Source organism: Oncorhynchus tshawytscha, linkage group LG13, assembly GCF_018296145.1.
Source record: "Oncorhynchus tshawytscha isolate Ot180627B linkage group LG13, Otsh_v2.0, whole genome shotgun sequence".
Lineage (NCBI taxonomy): Eukaryota > Metazoa > Chordata > Actinopteri > Salmoniformes > Salmonidae > Oncorhynchus > Oncorhynchus tshawytscha.
Genome location: NC_056441.1, coordinates 42369919 through 42384860, shown reverse-complemented (window position 1 = coordinate 42384860; position 14942 = coordinate 42369919). Strand labels below are relative to the sequence as shown.

General features: G+C 42.7%; 1 long non-coding RNA gene across 2 annotated transcripts in view; it reads left to right on the top strand.

Moving 5' to 3' along the window:
• LOC121839068 overlaps window positions 1-14942 on the top strand; it is an 80284-nt gene that overhangs the window by 48329 nt on the left and 17013 nt on the right. The window contains exons 3-4 of one of the 2 annotated variants that reach the window (XR_006078624.1): window positions 267-340; window positions 11455-11799. This is a non-coding gene — a long non-coding RNA (uncharacterized LOC121839068). Of the gene's footprint in view, window positions 1-266; window positions 341-11454; window positions 11800-14942 lie in introns of those variants that run through there. The other variant, XR_006078623.1, reaches the window with a different exon arrangement.

The window sequence follows — 14942 nt, the reverse complement described above, 5'->3', positions numbered from 1 at the left end:
TGAATTCAAATATATGAAGCCAAAGTCATATGATAAACTACAGGCTAGATAAATAAAGTTGAACCTTTATTAGAATTTGAGCATGTTTGTAAGCTGGCTAGCTAATTTAGCTAGCTAAACAGAAAAGGTTAGGCTACTTTAGTTTGCCACTTTACAAGCTAGCAAGCTGACTCCTTAAAATACTTTTTTTAGTTATAGGATATGCCAAATAGAGCTACAGACCCAGCCTGACATTGGAAATGAGGTAATTGCATCTTGTTTTTCAGTATTTCAGTGTGGAGTCGATTGATGGGACTATGTTTCATGAAGCCATTAGAAGACTGTTGCTGACTGAGAGGAGGTATGTATACATTATTTCTTATGAATGAATCAGAAGCATCTTTCTTTCAGCTGCTGCTGAGAACAACTGCATGGAAGTTGTTCTTCCACATTATAGTACTTATTTGTCTCCATAGCATTTTGTCTTCATTTTATCAGATTAATTTTTGCAAATCTCTTATTATTTTCTGGAACTAGTCAGGCAACAACCCATACTGTACTGGCGGTAGATAGCCCAGCGGCTAAAGAGGTGGACCTGTGGCAGGAGTTGGATCTGTGGCCAGTTTGAATCCTGGGCCGGGTTCTGGAAAAAACGAACGGAATTGGTCTGACAAGTGGAGGGCTGCAGGGTTCATATCCTCAAAACATTCACCTACCGTTGGGCCGTTGAGCAAGGTCTTTTAACCCCAAAACATCTCCATCCAGGGTCGCTGCACTGCAGCTTCAATCTGTGCTCCTCAAACTGTATGTGCCAGGTCTGCTGTTTGGGGGTGTAGAAACAGAGCAGAAGGCATGTTTTTTTGGTTCGCTGTAACTAATGGACAAAGTTGTATTGTATTTTATTGTAAAGAAGTCAGCCAGAGTTGACATGGGCCATCATTCAAACAAAGAGATGTCAGCCAGAGTTGACATGGGCCATCATTCAAACAAAGAGATGTCAGCCAGAGTTGACGTTGGCACATTTCCAAATTATGACAATAATAATAATAATAATAATAATAATAATAATAATAATAATAATAATAATAATAATATGACAATAAATTCTAAATACTATGCAGGTATTCTTTTGTCCATGATTGAATTGTTTATTAAATGATATTCTTAGCAAAAAATATGACTATTTAATAGTAGTAGACATCATTCATAAGTGGCACCATGCAAGGTTCTTTATGGAACCATTTTGTTTCAGTGAAGAAAAACCTCTAGGATTCTGATCAAAGAACCCTATAAAAGGGTTCTATAACTTTTAGGGGTTCCATATATGAAGAAAGCGATGGAACACTTTTTAGTTCTATAAGGAACCTTTTTTTCTAAGAGTGCACATGTCTGCTGCATAGAGAAAAGAGAGCAGGACAAAATGAGATTTGATCAGTCATGGAAATAAAAGTGATGAAAACATGTTGGCTCACTATTTAAAAGAGAAGATGGAAAACAAGGTATAGAACAAGCTATAGAACAAGCTATAGAACAAGCTATATGAAAAATACCAGAAGCCAACTAGCGCTACCTGCACCAAATATATATATATATATATCTTGACTTGGAGTCAAAGTATCGATATACTGTATACATTTATACAGCACACAAATTCAACCTATCTCCGTGTACACCATTTTCACAGCGATGAGCGTGAACACCTTTTCCCCCTTCACTCACACATTCACACTACGGGACAAGTTTGTCAAATAAACCTCAGCCCCCAAGCAGCTTCACAGAAAGAGGCCTTTTGATAAAGCTATCTCCAGTTTGGTGCTGGTAGATGGATGAGCTCTCCGTCTCTAATGGCCAGATTAAGATGCTCGGAGTTGGATGATGGATCCTGCTGATTGCACCTTCTGCAGTCAATCCTCTTCACTACTTTCCTCTCAGCGGCAGGCATCCACTGCATGCTGGGAGGAAAATTACTGCAGTGGACTCCAATCTCCTGGTCTGTCTGGTGTGAGCAGCTAACACTGACCCTAGCCGTCCAGGGCAGAGCTGCTTAACAGTTCTTACTGTACCCACCGATCAATAGTGGATTTAGGGAATTACTGGGGCTATCGTATCATTTCTTGCACCCTGAGCATTCATAAATGTTCCTCTGAATGCAAGATCCGTTTCTGCTGGGGAAATCAATAGCCGTCCGGTAGGCCAGCTGTTGGATTTTTATTACTTCTGAAATCAGATCACAAGTCTCTGCTGCTGCGAGATACTGGGGAGAGAAGCAAAAGGCAACATTTAGACTACTTAGTTCATAAAAGTAACATGTTTCCCACCCTTCACTTAAAAGGAAAATGCATTGAATTTCATGCAAATGGAAATGGATTGAGCTGGACCAACTAGAACCTATGACTGATGCTAGCCACCAAGTTCAATTTAGAAACTAGGTCATTAGGATTTTGACCTTTGTAGCAGCAATGCTTTCCTTTTTTTCACTGGATGAGGAATTGGAAAAGGGCTGACGGTGGGACAACATTTGGCCATGAGGAGTCCTACTCGTCCCACCTCTCAAATGGATGATCGTCCCCTGTGAGCTGCACACTAATCTGCCAGTCATCCGCGTCCAGACCCTCATCTCGCCAATGTCGGGATGAAAGAAGCACCCACCGGTTCTGTGCGTGTCAGGAGTACAGGGAGACGGCCTTAGTGCGAAATGTCAGCGTTTTGCCTCTGAAGCTGGACTCATCAAAGGGGGATTAGTGTCCAACTCGTGGCCTCGGCAGGACGAGGAGGCCGGACTGACGGGGTAATCTCTCTGCATCAGGACTGCCCAAATGGCACACTATTCCCTATTGTCTGGTCAAAAGTAGTGCACTATGTAGGGAATAGGGTGCCATTTGGGACGCAGCCCAGGAGTGATGGGCCGTGTTGAGGGGACTCTGGTGGCCCTAGCTGCCCCGCACACCTCAACCGCCATCTTTCCCCAGGACTTGAGGCTTATTCAATGACAGGTTTTACTTCTCGGGTCTCACTGGGGTCAATATCATTAGATATTAGGACATAATTATCTCCCTTCCCCTGGCCTACTTAATGCTGTTTGGTAAAAAACATAATTATTTATTTATATATAAAAAAACATGCTGAGTTTTGTAATGTTGACCTCAGATATATCCTCAACATTAAGTATGTACTGTGCCTTTGGAAAGTATTCAGACCCCTTGACTTCATCCACATTTATTTATGTTACACCCTCCATTAAAATGGATAATATAACAAAAAAATCATCAATCTACACACAATACCCCATAATGACAAAGCGAAAACAGGATTTTAGCCATTTTTGCAGAAAACAATAACACAGAAATAGCTTATTTACATAAGTATTCAGACCCTTTGCTATGAGACTTGAAATTGAGCTCAGGAGCATCCTGTCTCCATTTATCATTCTTGAGATGTTTCTGCTTTGTCATTATGGGGTATTGTGTGTAGATTGATGAGGAAAAAAACAATTGAATCAATTCTAGAATAAGGCTGTAACGTAACAAAATGTGGAAAAATTCAAGGGGTCTGAATTCTTTCTGAAGGCACTGCATGTATTCTCACCAGGCTCCTCTTAGCTAATCCTATATTGATGTGATTACAATTTTCTATGGACCACTTACAATTCCAAAGTTTGTTTGTTGTTTCAAAGCATCTTTATGTGAATTAATCATTCCCATACTGTAATTACATAAAGACATTGTCGATCGGCTATTCCCAAACTGAGGCGCCGTCGGCGCTACGCTAAATGAAAATGTGACTCACGTTTTCAAACAGTCCATTTCGATTTACCAACAGGGCTATACATTTGTAGCCTCGTTTCACTGCCAAAAATCAAATTAAACCATCTAGTGTTCAGCGAAATAACAACAATGTCAAATACAGGTAGCCTAGTCAAATAATTAACATCCAATCACATTAAACGTTGGTCTCTCACGGGAATTCCACTAACGGTCCGTATGTAGCCAAATGTAGCTGCTGCTCATTCAGTTTGCTCGAAAATTGATAAATGGTTAAAAAAATTACTTCTTACGTCCATAGACACATCAAATCAAATGTTAGTCACATGCGCCGAATATAACAGGTCGGTGTATGCTTACTTACAGTGAAATGCTTACTTACAAGCCCCTAACAAAAACGCAGTTTAAAACATACAGCAGTAAAATAACAATAGCTAGACTATATACAGGGGGGTACCGGTACAGAGTCAATGTTCAGAGTCCAGAGTCAACCGGTTAGTCGAGGTAATTGAGGTAATATGTACATGTAGGTAGAGTTAAAGTGACTATGCATAGATTATAAACAGAGTAGCCGCAACGTATAAGACAACTCTTGAGTATCCCTATATGAGAACTACATTTGGGTTTTCACTTATATTGGGACTAGTGCCTTTCCTCAGCCACTGTGTGTTGTATTTCACAACTCGATGAAACATGCCAATTTGAAAAATAAACCACTGGAGTTTTCAGCAAGAATTAAGATGACTTTCAAGTAGTAAGACGTATAAAAGCAACAGATACCATTAATAAGAAGGGGCTAGAAGTGTCTTATATGGTGAGCTACCGAGTGGCTAGGACAGGCAAGACCCATACTATTGTGGAGGACTTAATTCTTCATGCTGCCGCAGATATGTCTGGGACAATGCTGGGGGAAGGGCCCAAAAACTATACATGTTAGTTGTGGCGGAGCAGGTGAACCCAAGTGCAGACTCAGATGAGGAGACAGGGAGGAGGTAACTAAGGTATTTATTGAAAAGCTGGGGGGAGATGGGGTGCAGGCCAGGGGAAGCTTTGGCGGGTAGCAGGGAACCAGGAACTGAGGCTGGGGCAAGGGGAGTAGGGGCAGGGTAAGCAGGTCCGGAGTGGAATCCAAGGAAGCAGTATAGTGGGGGTCCAGGGCAGGGAAGCATGACTGACGAGACGAAGGACTGGAGACGGACCCGAGTCAGAGTGGACAGAACTGTAGCGGAGAGAAAAGCAGCGCTAGGCTAGGGAAGAACAGGCACAACAGGATAACAAGATCTATGCAGGAACAAACAGCTTGAAACACAGACTGACTGAGCAGAGGCTACGATCTGGCAGTGTGGAAGTGGCAGGGCTGGGTATTGTAGAGGTATTGATTATGGAACAGGTTGCAGCTTGTGGGGATCTGCTCTGCCTCCAGCACACTTGTCTCCTTGCGCACAATCACATTCACCCACATGGCGAGAGGAAGAGAGCACTGGGGGAGTGGCGGCTGGTTAGGGAGACAGGATGAGAAGTAGAGGGCGTGGCAGGAGAAGATGTAACAATACATACAATGCCTTCATCCATAACACTGTTTCACGACGCATCAGTGACAAGGCAGGAGATGTTTTGAAACAATTACTGCTTTGTTTACAAGCCAGTGAATTCTATGCGTTACAGCTGGATGAGTCAACAGACACCACTGTGGTGGTATATGTCCGTTACGTTTATGGGGGGTCAATTAAGAAAGACATCCTCTTCTGCAAACCACTGGAAAATGATATTATATTTTTAAAGTACTGGATGGCTTTGTGGCATCAAGATGTTGGTATCTGTACGGATGGTGCAAAAGCTATGACAGGGAGACATAGTGGAGAGGTAAGACACGTGCAAGCAGTTGCTCCCGACGCCACTTGGGTACACTGCAGCATCTACCGAGAGGCTCTTGCTGCCAAGGGAATGCCTGGCAGCTTAAAATACGTTTTGGACACTACAGTAAAAATGGTTACCTTTGTTTAAGCAATGTCCCTGAACTCTCGTGTATTTTCAGCATTATGCAATGATATGGGATGTGACCATGTAACGCTTTGACAACATACAGTAGTGCGCTGGTTATCAAGGGGCAAAGTATTGACAACTTTTTTTGAATTGAGAGACGAGCTTAACGTTTTCTTTACTGACCATAATTTTCACTTGTCTGACCGCTTGCATGAATACAAGTTTCTCACACAACTGGCCTATCTGGGTGATGTTTTTTCTCACCTGAATGATCTGAATCTTGGACTACAGGGATTCTCCACAACTATATTCAGTGTGCGGAACAAAATTGAGGCTATGATTAAGAAGTTGGAGGTCTTCTCTGTCTGCATTAACAAGGACAACACACAGGTCTTTCCATCATTGTATGATATTTTGTGTGCAAATGAACTCAAGCTTACGGACAATGTCAAATGTGATATAGCAAAGCACTTGAGTGAGCTGGGTGCGCATGTACGCGGGTACTTTCCCAAACGGATGACACATGCCATTGGATTTATTATCCCTTTCATGCTCTGCCTCCAGTCCACTAACCAATATCTGAACAAGAGAGCCTCATTGAAATTGCATCAAGCGGTTCCGAAAAAATGTTATTTAATCAGAAGCCACTGCCAGATTTCTATTTAGGGCTGCGCTCAGAGTATCCTGCCTTGGCAAATCCCACGGTTAAGACACTGATGCCCTTTGCAACCACGTACCAATATGAGAGTGGATTCTCGGCCCTCACTAGCATGAAAACTAAATACAGGCACAGACTGTGTGTGGAAAATGATTTGAGACTGAGACTCTCTCCAATACAACCCAACATTGCAGAGGTATGTGCATCCTTTCAAGCACACCCTTCTCATTAACCTGTGGTGAGTTATTCACAATTTTTGATGAACAAATAAGGTTTTATATGTAAGATGGTTAAATAAAGTGCAAAATTATTGATTATTATTATATTATTATTTGTGCCCTGGTCCTATAAGAGCTCTTTGTCACTTCCCACGAGCCGGGTTGTGATAAAAACTCACACTCATTCTTATGTTTAATAAATGTATCGTACAGTGTGTGTGTGGCAGGCTTACAATGATGGCAAAAAAACAACATTCTGACCCCTGATGCTAGAGGGGGTACGCAGCTGGAGGTTGAATGTTTGAAGGGGTACGGGATTATAAAATGTTTGGGAACCACTGCTGTAGATGATTCATATGTTTTTGAGTGTTTAACCTCTCACTGTTGGGTGGTTCACTGGTCTATATCCTATGGGCCTCTCTAACTCTGGATCTTGGATGGCCTGGCTACCCATCCACATCGCTCCGGCCAAACGCCACGCCCATTGTCATTTACTTTTCAGTGCCACGATGAGTCTCGATTTTGCTTCCTCCCCGACTACTTCTCGAATGCAAACACATTTGAACTGTTATGATTGGTCCCAGAAACCGATGGGTTGGACCAGAGTCAGCCTATACGAATCGTGAATCACTTCATCTTGACGTCAGCACAAACGACTTAGGATAACCGGTTCAGACTGATGCATAGAGTGATTGATTGAGCAGCGGAATTAAATTCGGAATGAGTCGTCAGGCAAGGTCTTGGCACATTACCTCTCAGTTTGAACATGTTGCACTTTAGTGTTTCTGGTTATAACCTCCTTTTCATGTTCAGTCACTTTATGTGGCTTTAACTGTTGTTGTTTTATGGCCTTGGAGTTATGGGGGTGTGGTGTAGGTTAGGCCAATGTGTACTAAACTAACTCAACCATTGTACAGCAAATAAACACAAAGGAAAATGAAGAACATCATTCTTAATTTGGAGAGCTGACAAGGCAAGAAATGAGAGCAGTGCTAAGACCTGCCTTGGCAGGGTTCTTCATTAGGTTTGCTGTCCTCCACTCACACAACAAAACAGATTGTGATTGTTGGACTGACACGGCGTGTAGGATTAGAAGTGATGTATTTATGGATTTTAATAGGATCCGGGGCCGTATTCATAAAGCTTAGAGAGTGCTGTTCTAGGGTTCAGTGTAGCCTTTTAGATCATAATGAATACGATTATATTGACATGGGGGACTTGATCCTAGACTGGCACTCCTACGCTGAGATGCTTGACGCATACGACCCCAGGTCTGTGAAATACCAGCCTTTTGACCTGTTATTGAACCTGAGATTGAAGATTTGTTTTTTATTTTGTTTCTGGTTTTGTGCATTGTGATTGTTAGGCCTGCAGATTTATCTCTGAATGTTTACCAACGTTTGGTTTTGCTGACGTCGGGGCAGATGAATGATTCTTCTGTTTCAGTTACTTGCCAATGTGGTTTGTTGCTGTAGTCTTGGCTTGGTACGGGAATCCAAACTCAACATAATGTCAAATTTAACATCTAGATTAGGTTTTTGGTCAACCAATACACAGACTAATAAAGTTGATATATGTTACAGTATATTATTTTCTATACGATTTCATTCCTACCTTTACCCGCCTTTCCAGATTCAAAGCATGTCCATCATAAGGACTACCAGGGAATTGGGTCGGTCTAATGTCTTCTCAACCATGAGATGAAGAAACATAATTGTCAAGAGTCTATAGTGCCAGGAAATCACCTGGTTACCTATCAGTCTCTATCAGAGTGAGAAAGAGATTGCATCCCCTCCAATATTGTACTTCCACCCTCTCGTTATATTTCCATTATATTTCCACCTTATCCACCTCACCCGGATGTGTGGGACTTCATTTCTAGATCTCAAAGAGCATTTCAGGTTATCTACAACTATCCTCTCAACCTTCCCTGAGAAGCAGTTTTGGAGTGAGCTTTAGGAATTGTATATGTTCTTTGATCATAACATTTTATTGAAGTTTTGTGTTTTTGCACACATATTTGGGAATAAGAAATCTTTCTCTCTTAGACAAGCAGTGGGTATTGCAGAATGAGTGGACATGCTCGGAATCAGAAATGCTTACAGGGATCAGTGAGAGAATGTGGCAATTCTCTAGCGGTACTAATGGCAAATTCTTGACAGCAGATATGTCTTTTGTCCTATCTGCATCAAGGTCGCCAAGGCAATTACCGCGGCGCGGAAAACTTCCTTAAATATACAACAAATCACCTACGCTGTTTGGGGCAGGGACATTCTAAAATGGGGGGAATAAAGTGTGGCTCCGATGCAGAACATTTAAGTAGGTAGGGAGAGTGAATGGGATCAGGTCTGTAAGAGCCTACGGCGAGATGAGACTATAGACCTAACTTTACTGCTTTCATTTATTTTTTTGCTCACACCAATAGCAGTCCAGCTGACAATCCAGCAAAAGCAATTAACAGGAATCCTCACAGCTCTACCAACCTCATTAATATGAAGAAGCCAGCGTGGCTCATGGGCTGTTTGTCACCGAACGATGCTCCTTCTCACCTGAATGGATGCTGCATCGCTGTCCTGATCCCCCTGCCACCAGTACCTTTCCTGTCTCCTTCAGTTTGTTCCTGAGCCATGGATGCAGGGACCAGATTGGCATGCACAGCATGTCTCCAGGACTGACCCACCTGCCTGCTTTGCTCTCCTATTAAAATTCCGGTACCAGATCCCCAGTGAAGAGATTGTAGCAGGGTCAGCCTGGCTCCCTGGCCCCCACTCCTCTGTCCTTCCTAATGAAGATGATGCCTGGTGGGTTCATTATTAAGCTGAGCTAATAACGCCGGCAGGAGTGTGGCCACGGGGACAAAACTGCCAGGATATTGAGAATGATGCGGCACTTAAGGAAAGACAAAGGACCTTGCTCGGGGTCTTTTGTTTTTTGGTCCTTCCCCCACTTACATATGAACCCGAGGGACAACATGTGAATACATGTCGGCTGGGCTGTGTATGTGGGCTGCATCCCAAATGGCACCCTATTACCTTTTGTAATGCACTACCCATAGGGCTCTGGTCAAAAGTAGTGCACTAAATATGCAATAGGGTGCCATTTGGGATGCAACCGTGGTACTTTAAGGCAGCTCAGGGAAAGATGAGGCTATGGGAGTTTTTCTAATAGGAAGGTCTCTAGATGGCTGTAAGAGGGCATGTTTACCTCAATGTCCATTAAATATTCCAATAGTTTGCGACAAAATCCATGTGTTCAATGGCTGCACATGCATTAATCAGGCGCTCACCAGAAGAACCATTAATTACACTGGGATTATCATGTATCTACCCACAGCACACACATTACGGGGAAATTACCATATAGATACTTGCTTTTTGGGAGCAATAATAGAATTCCTTATAACCGCCAGAAGCACATCCACATCCAAACGAGCCTCCCTCCTTCTCCCCCTTCCCTTCCTACAGCAGATGCTCTCAGTAACTGTGCAGGTATTATACAGGGTATTACCAAACCCCTCTGCGGCCTCACCTCGGTCCCGGGGACGACATGTGTGTCTCTGGTTTGGATATTCATACCTTCATTCCCCACCATATGTCTCTCAGGTGTCCTTCCTCTCGGACGCAGTCCTGCAGAGGATTAATGCAAATCACAAGCCATAAACAGTCACTCAGGTGTAAGCAATAAACTATAAATATGGATCCTGATCCAACGTTACGTTACTTCCACTTTGGAAGAGTTGCGCGCCCCATTATCATGACTGGAGAGCTTGGGAAAAACAAAAGATGGAATGCACTCTCTTTTGGGGTGGGGGCAGACAGCAGATATGTTTCTATGGTTTTCATGCTGCGTGACTGGGTCGTTAAGCCCTTGCTGCTGTTCAGGGGCTGTCCACAGGGGGGAGGAGAAACTTGCACAATTAATTGAGGCTGGATTTAGAGTCCGGTTGCACGTCAGGGAAGCTCCCAAAACGCAAACTATGTCAAATATGTGGGGGGGATTAATGGAAGCCACGTCGTCTCCATTTCCTTTTCAAAGTGTTAGTATGTTTTATTCAGCTGGAGCGTCTGTTTCACAGAGGTTGTGTCCCAAATGGCACCCTAATCCCTTTATAGTGCACAACTTTATAGGGCTCTGGTCAAAAGTAGTGCACTATATAGGGAAAAGGTTCCATTTGGGAGGCAACCAGAGACTGGGAAAGGGAGACTGTCCTAGTTTAGCATAATAGCTCTTCCTGTCAGATCAAATCAGCCTCTGGTGTTTACAGTCAATCATCTATGGAATGACAACAATCCAGCCCAAGACCACTGCGGTCATATAAGGCGTTCAAAGACCTACTAATTAAATTAAATATTTGGTTTAAAACCCACTGATTCCTAGAAGGGGTGTTCATGATCAATTATTTGAACTGCCGAATGATGAACTATTTTCCCAATTCTGTGAACAGACAGAATGGCACGATTGCATGATTTCGACCACATCAAGTTCATCATGATCAAGGGGTAAAGTGTAGAGATGGTCCGTGTTTCCCTGTGCATCAGCTCTAATCTCAGTAACGATTGGATTGCTCATCTCTGTGCAGAGAGAGTGAATCCGGCAAACAATTGTCGAATGCCTTATCCCCCTGTTTACAGCGAGCCTTCAATCGATATCCATGGAGCGCTTGAATAAACAAAACATAAAAGCAGAGCTTCTGCTAGCCTCGGAGATCCCAGCTGTAACAATGATTAATTTTAACAACCTGAGCTAATTGTCTCCCAAACTTTAGTTAACAGCCAATATGATCTGGCCCTGGGTGCTTTTCTCCACTGTAATGAAGAATAATGAGCGATGGAATTACTGCTGGCACTTTTTTCAGGTGGATTTCTTCCAAAGCGGAGGACAGAGGGGGCCGAGTCTGTGAATGAAGAGAGAGCCTGGAACGTGTTTGTCGGGAGAGTTCAACTGCGGAGCTTTGGGTTCAAATCGAATGACATCGGGAAATCAGAGCCTTGTGTTACATGGAGGAATTAGATCTCTGTGTTTTATGTTATTCTTGTCGAGGCTTTGCTTAATACTCGTGGGGCATTGCATGCCGTCAGACACCTTGTGAGGCACTTACAGTGCCTTCAGAAAGTATTCATACCCGTTGACTTATTTCATATTGTGTTACAGCCTAAATTCAAAATGGATGAAAAAAAAAATTCTCACCCATCTTCACACAATACCCTGTAATAACAAAGTGAAAACATGTTTTTAGACATTTTTGCAAATGTATTGAAAATGAAATACATAAATTAGTGTGCACACCCCTGAGTCAATGTGTCACACCCTGACCATAGTTTGCTTTGTATGTTCTATGTTTTGTTTGGTCAGGGTGTGATCTGAGTGGGCATTCTATGTTGTGTGTCTAGTTTGTCTGTTTCTGTGTTTGGCCTGATATGGTTCTCAATCAGAGGCAGGTGTTAGTCATTGTCTCTGATTGGGAACCATATTTAGGTAGCCTGTTTGGTGTTGGGTTTTGTGGGTGATTGTCTCCTGTGTCAGTGTTTGTGCCACACGGGACTGTTTTGGGTTTACACGTTTGTTGTTTTTGTAGTTTATTCATGTATAGTTTTCTTATTAAAAAACAAACATGAATTTCAACCATGCTGTATTTTGGTCCTCCTCTCCTTCAACAGAAGAATCCTGTTACACAATGTATGTTTAGAATCACCTTTGGCAGCGTTTACAGCTGTGAGTCTTTCTGGGTAAGTCTCTTAAGAGATTTCCACACCTTGATTGTGTAAAATTTGCCCCATTATTCTTTTCAAAATTCTTCCAGCTCTGTCAAATCATTGCTGGACAACAGTTGCAGTCAGTGGCGTTTGAGATGGCGGAGGATGATTCATTGTTTTATGAGCATGGCTGTATTTCTATTACAGCATATTGGATGACTGTCGTTCATATTCTATTCACCCAGCTCAATGTAACGTTGATAGGTTTAGGCTACTACATGATACTCACATTTTCCCTGTAACCGTCAGGAGGAATCGAGGTGACAGACCATGTCACGGATCCCTCCAGAACTGTCATTACGCACACCTGGTCCCTATTCCCATTGATTAGTAATTGTGTAAGTGTTCACCATTGTCCTGTCGCTTATTGTTCCAATATCCGTTCGTCGTGCGAGTACCTGTGCTGTGTGTTTTGGCTTTCGTGCCATTGTGGATTGCATAGATGATTTCGGGCCTCGTCCCGTGTGATATCATTGTGCACTTGTATGTTACGGGTCTCGCCCCGCTCTATTTATTCCAGGTACTCCTCAGTCTTTTCTTTGGGTTTCAACCCTGTGTTTTGTATACGTGTTTGTTTGGTCTCCGTCCCGTGCTTTTACGCTGGATCAATAAAAAACCCTATTACGCATTTCTGAGCCTGTCTTCCGATCCCTTTTATACCAATGTGACAGACAATGACAAATTCAATTCCACTCTTGCCTGCATCTAGCTGATCTAGGGTGTAATCATTAGTCCAATAGTTGTGAACAATGATTTATAATGGAAGAATTCAGGTATGTTTATCCCGGTTCCATTTGCTTCCGTTTAAGAAAAGTTTTCAACAGAATCGGCAGAATGAATACACCCCTGATCACACGCAAACACTTTCATTTTCATAGCAGCCACATACAAACAGCATGATCATTTTGCTCATTGTATAATTGCTTCTTGCATCTACATGCTTTCCTCCTCTCACCTTTTCCCTTTGTTTGTGGATTTTAGTGCACAATTAGCTGTCTGTGACCAGGCAAAAAAAACTCCAAAGCCAAACCTAAATATCATAACTGCTAATCTCTACACACAGCCTACATCATTGTCACAATATTAGCTAACATCATAGTCAACATAGCTACTAGAACTAACGCGTTAGTAAACCTGCTATGTTCATACCGTAAAGTGTACAGTCAGCTAGCAGTTACACCGCCGGGTCCCGGTGGCAATAAATTTGTAAAACCAAAAGCTTACCTTGACATGGAAGAGTTCCAGTGTTGGATAGCCATAACCACCTAGCTAACATAGCATCCCTATCTGTTTGAGCCAGGTGTTTGAGTAAACTAAACTAGCTAGATGCATTCACTACCGAAGTGAAAAAATATAGCTAGCTACAGTATGTTTGGGGTAAATCCAATATAGCACATTACTGAGTACCACTCTTCATATTTTCAAGCATAGTGGTGACTGCATCATTTTATGGGTATACTTGTTGGGTATGACTGGGGAGTTTTTCAGGATAAAAAAAGTATTAAATGGATCTAAGCACAGGCAAAATCCTAGAGGAAAACCTGGTTCAGTCTGCTTTCCACCAGATACTGGGAGATTAATTCAATTTCCAGCAGGACAATAACCTAAAACACACATCGACACTGGAATTGCTTAACAAGAAGACAGTGAATGTTCCTGAGTGGCTGAGTTGAAAATATGTGCCAAGACTTGAAAATGGTTGTTTAGCAGTGGAGGCTTCTCAGAGGAGGAACGGGAGATAATTCTCCCTCAGTGATTTTCATAAAAATAAAGAGTGAAACATTAAAGTTTAAACTACACTAAATATATTCACATGTCAACAAATAATTGATTAAAAAACTACAGTAGCCTCAACAGCACTCTGTAGGGTAGCACCAAGGTGTGGCCGGAGGACAGCTAGCTTCCATCCTCCTCCGGGTACATTGATTTCAATACAAAACCTAGGAGGCTCATGGTTCTCACCCCCTTCCATAGACTTACACTGTAATTATAACATCTGGAGGACATCCTCCAATCTATCAGAGCTCTTACAGCATGAACTGACATGTTGTCCACCCAATCAAAAGATCAGAGAATGAATCTAGTACTGAAAGCAATCGCTACAGCTAGCTCGCAGTGCAGTGCATAACATGTGGTGAGTAGTTGACTCAAAGAGAGAGAGACAGTAGTTGAACAGTTAACTAATTCATGTATTTAAAAATGAAGGAGAAGCAAGAGAGCGAGAGAGCTACACTATGTATACAAAAGTATATGGACACCCCTTCAAGTCCATGGATTTGGCTATTTCAGCCACACCTGTTGTTGACAGGTGTATAAAATTGAGCACACCGCCATGCTATCTCCATAGACAAACATTGGCAGCAGTATGGCATTTCTGAAGAGTTCAGTGACATTCACCGTGGCACCGTCATCTGGCAGTCCGACGGACAAATATCAGTTTGGTGGGCCTCCCGGTGGCGCAGTGGTTTAAGGCACTGCATAGCAGTGCTAGCTTTGTGCCACCAGAGACTCTGGGTTTGAGCCCAGGCTCTGTCACAGCTGGCCGCGACCGGGAGGTCCATGGGGCAATGCACAGTTGTTCAGGTTAGGG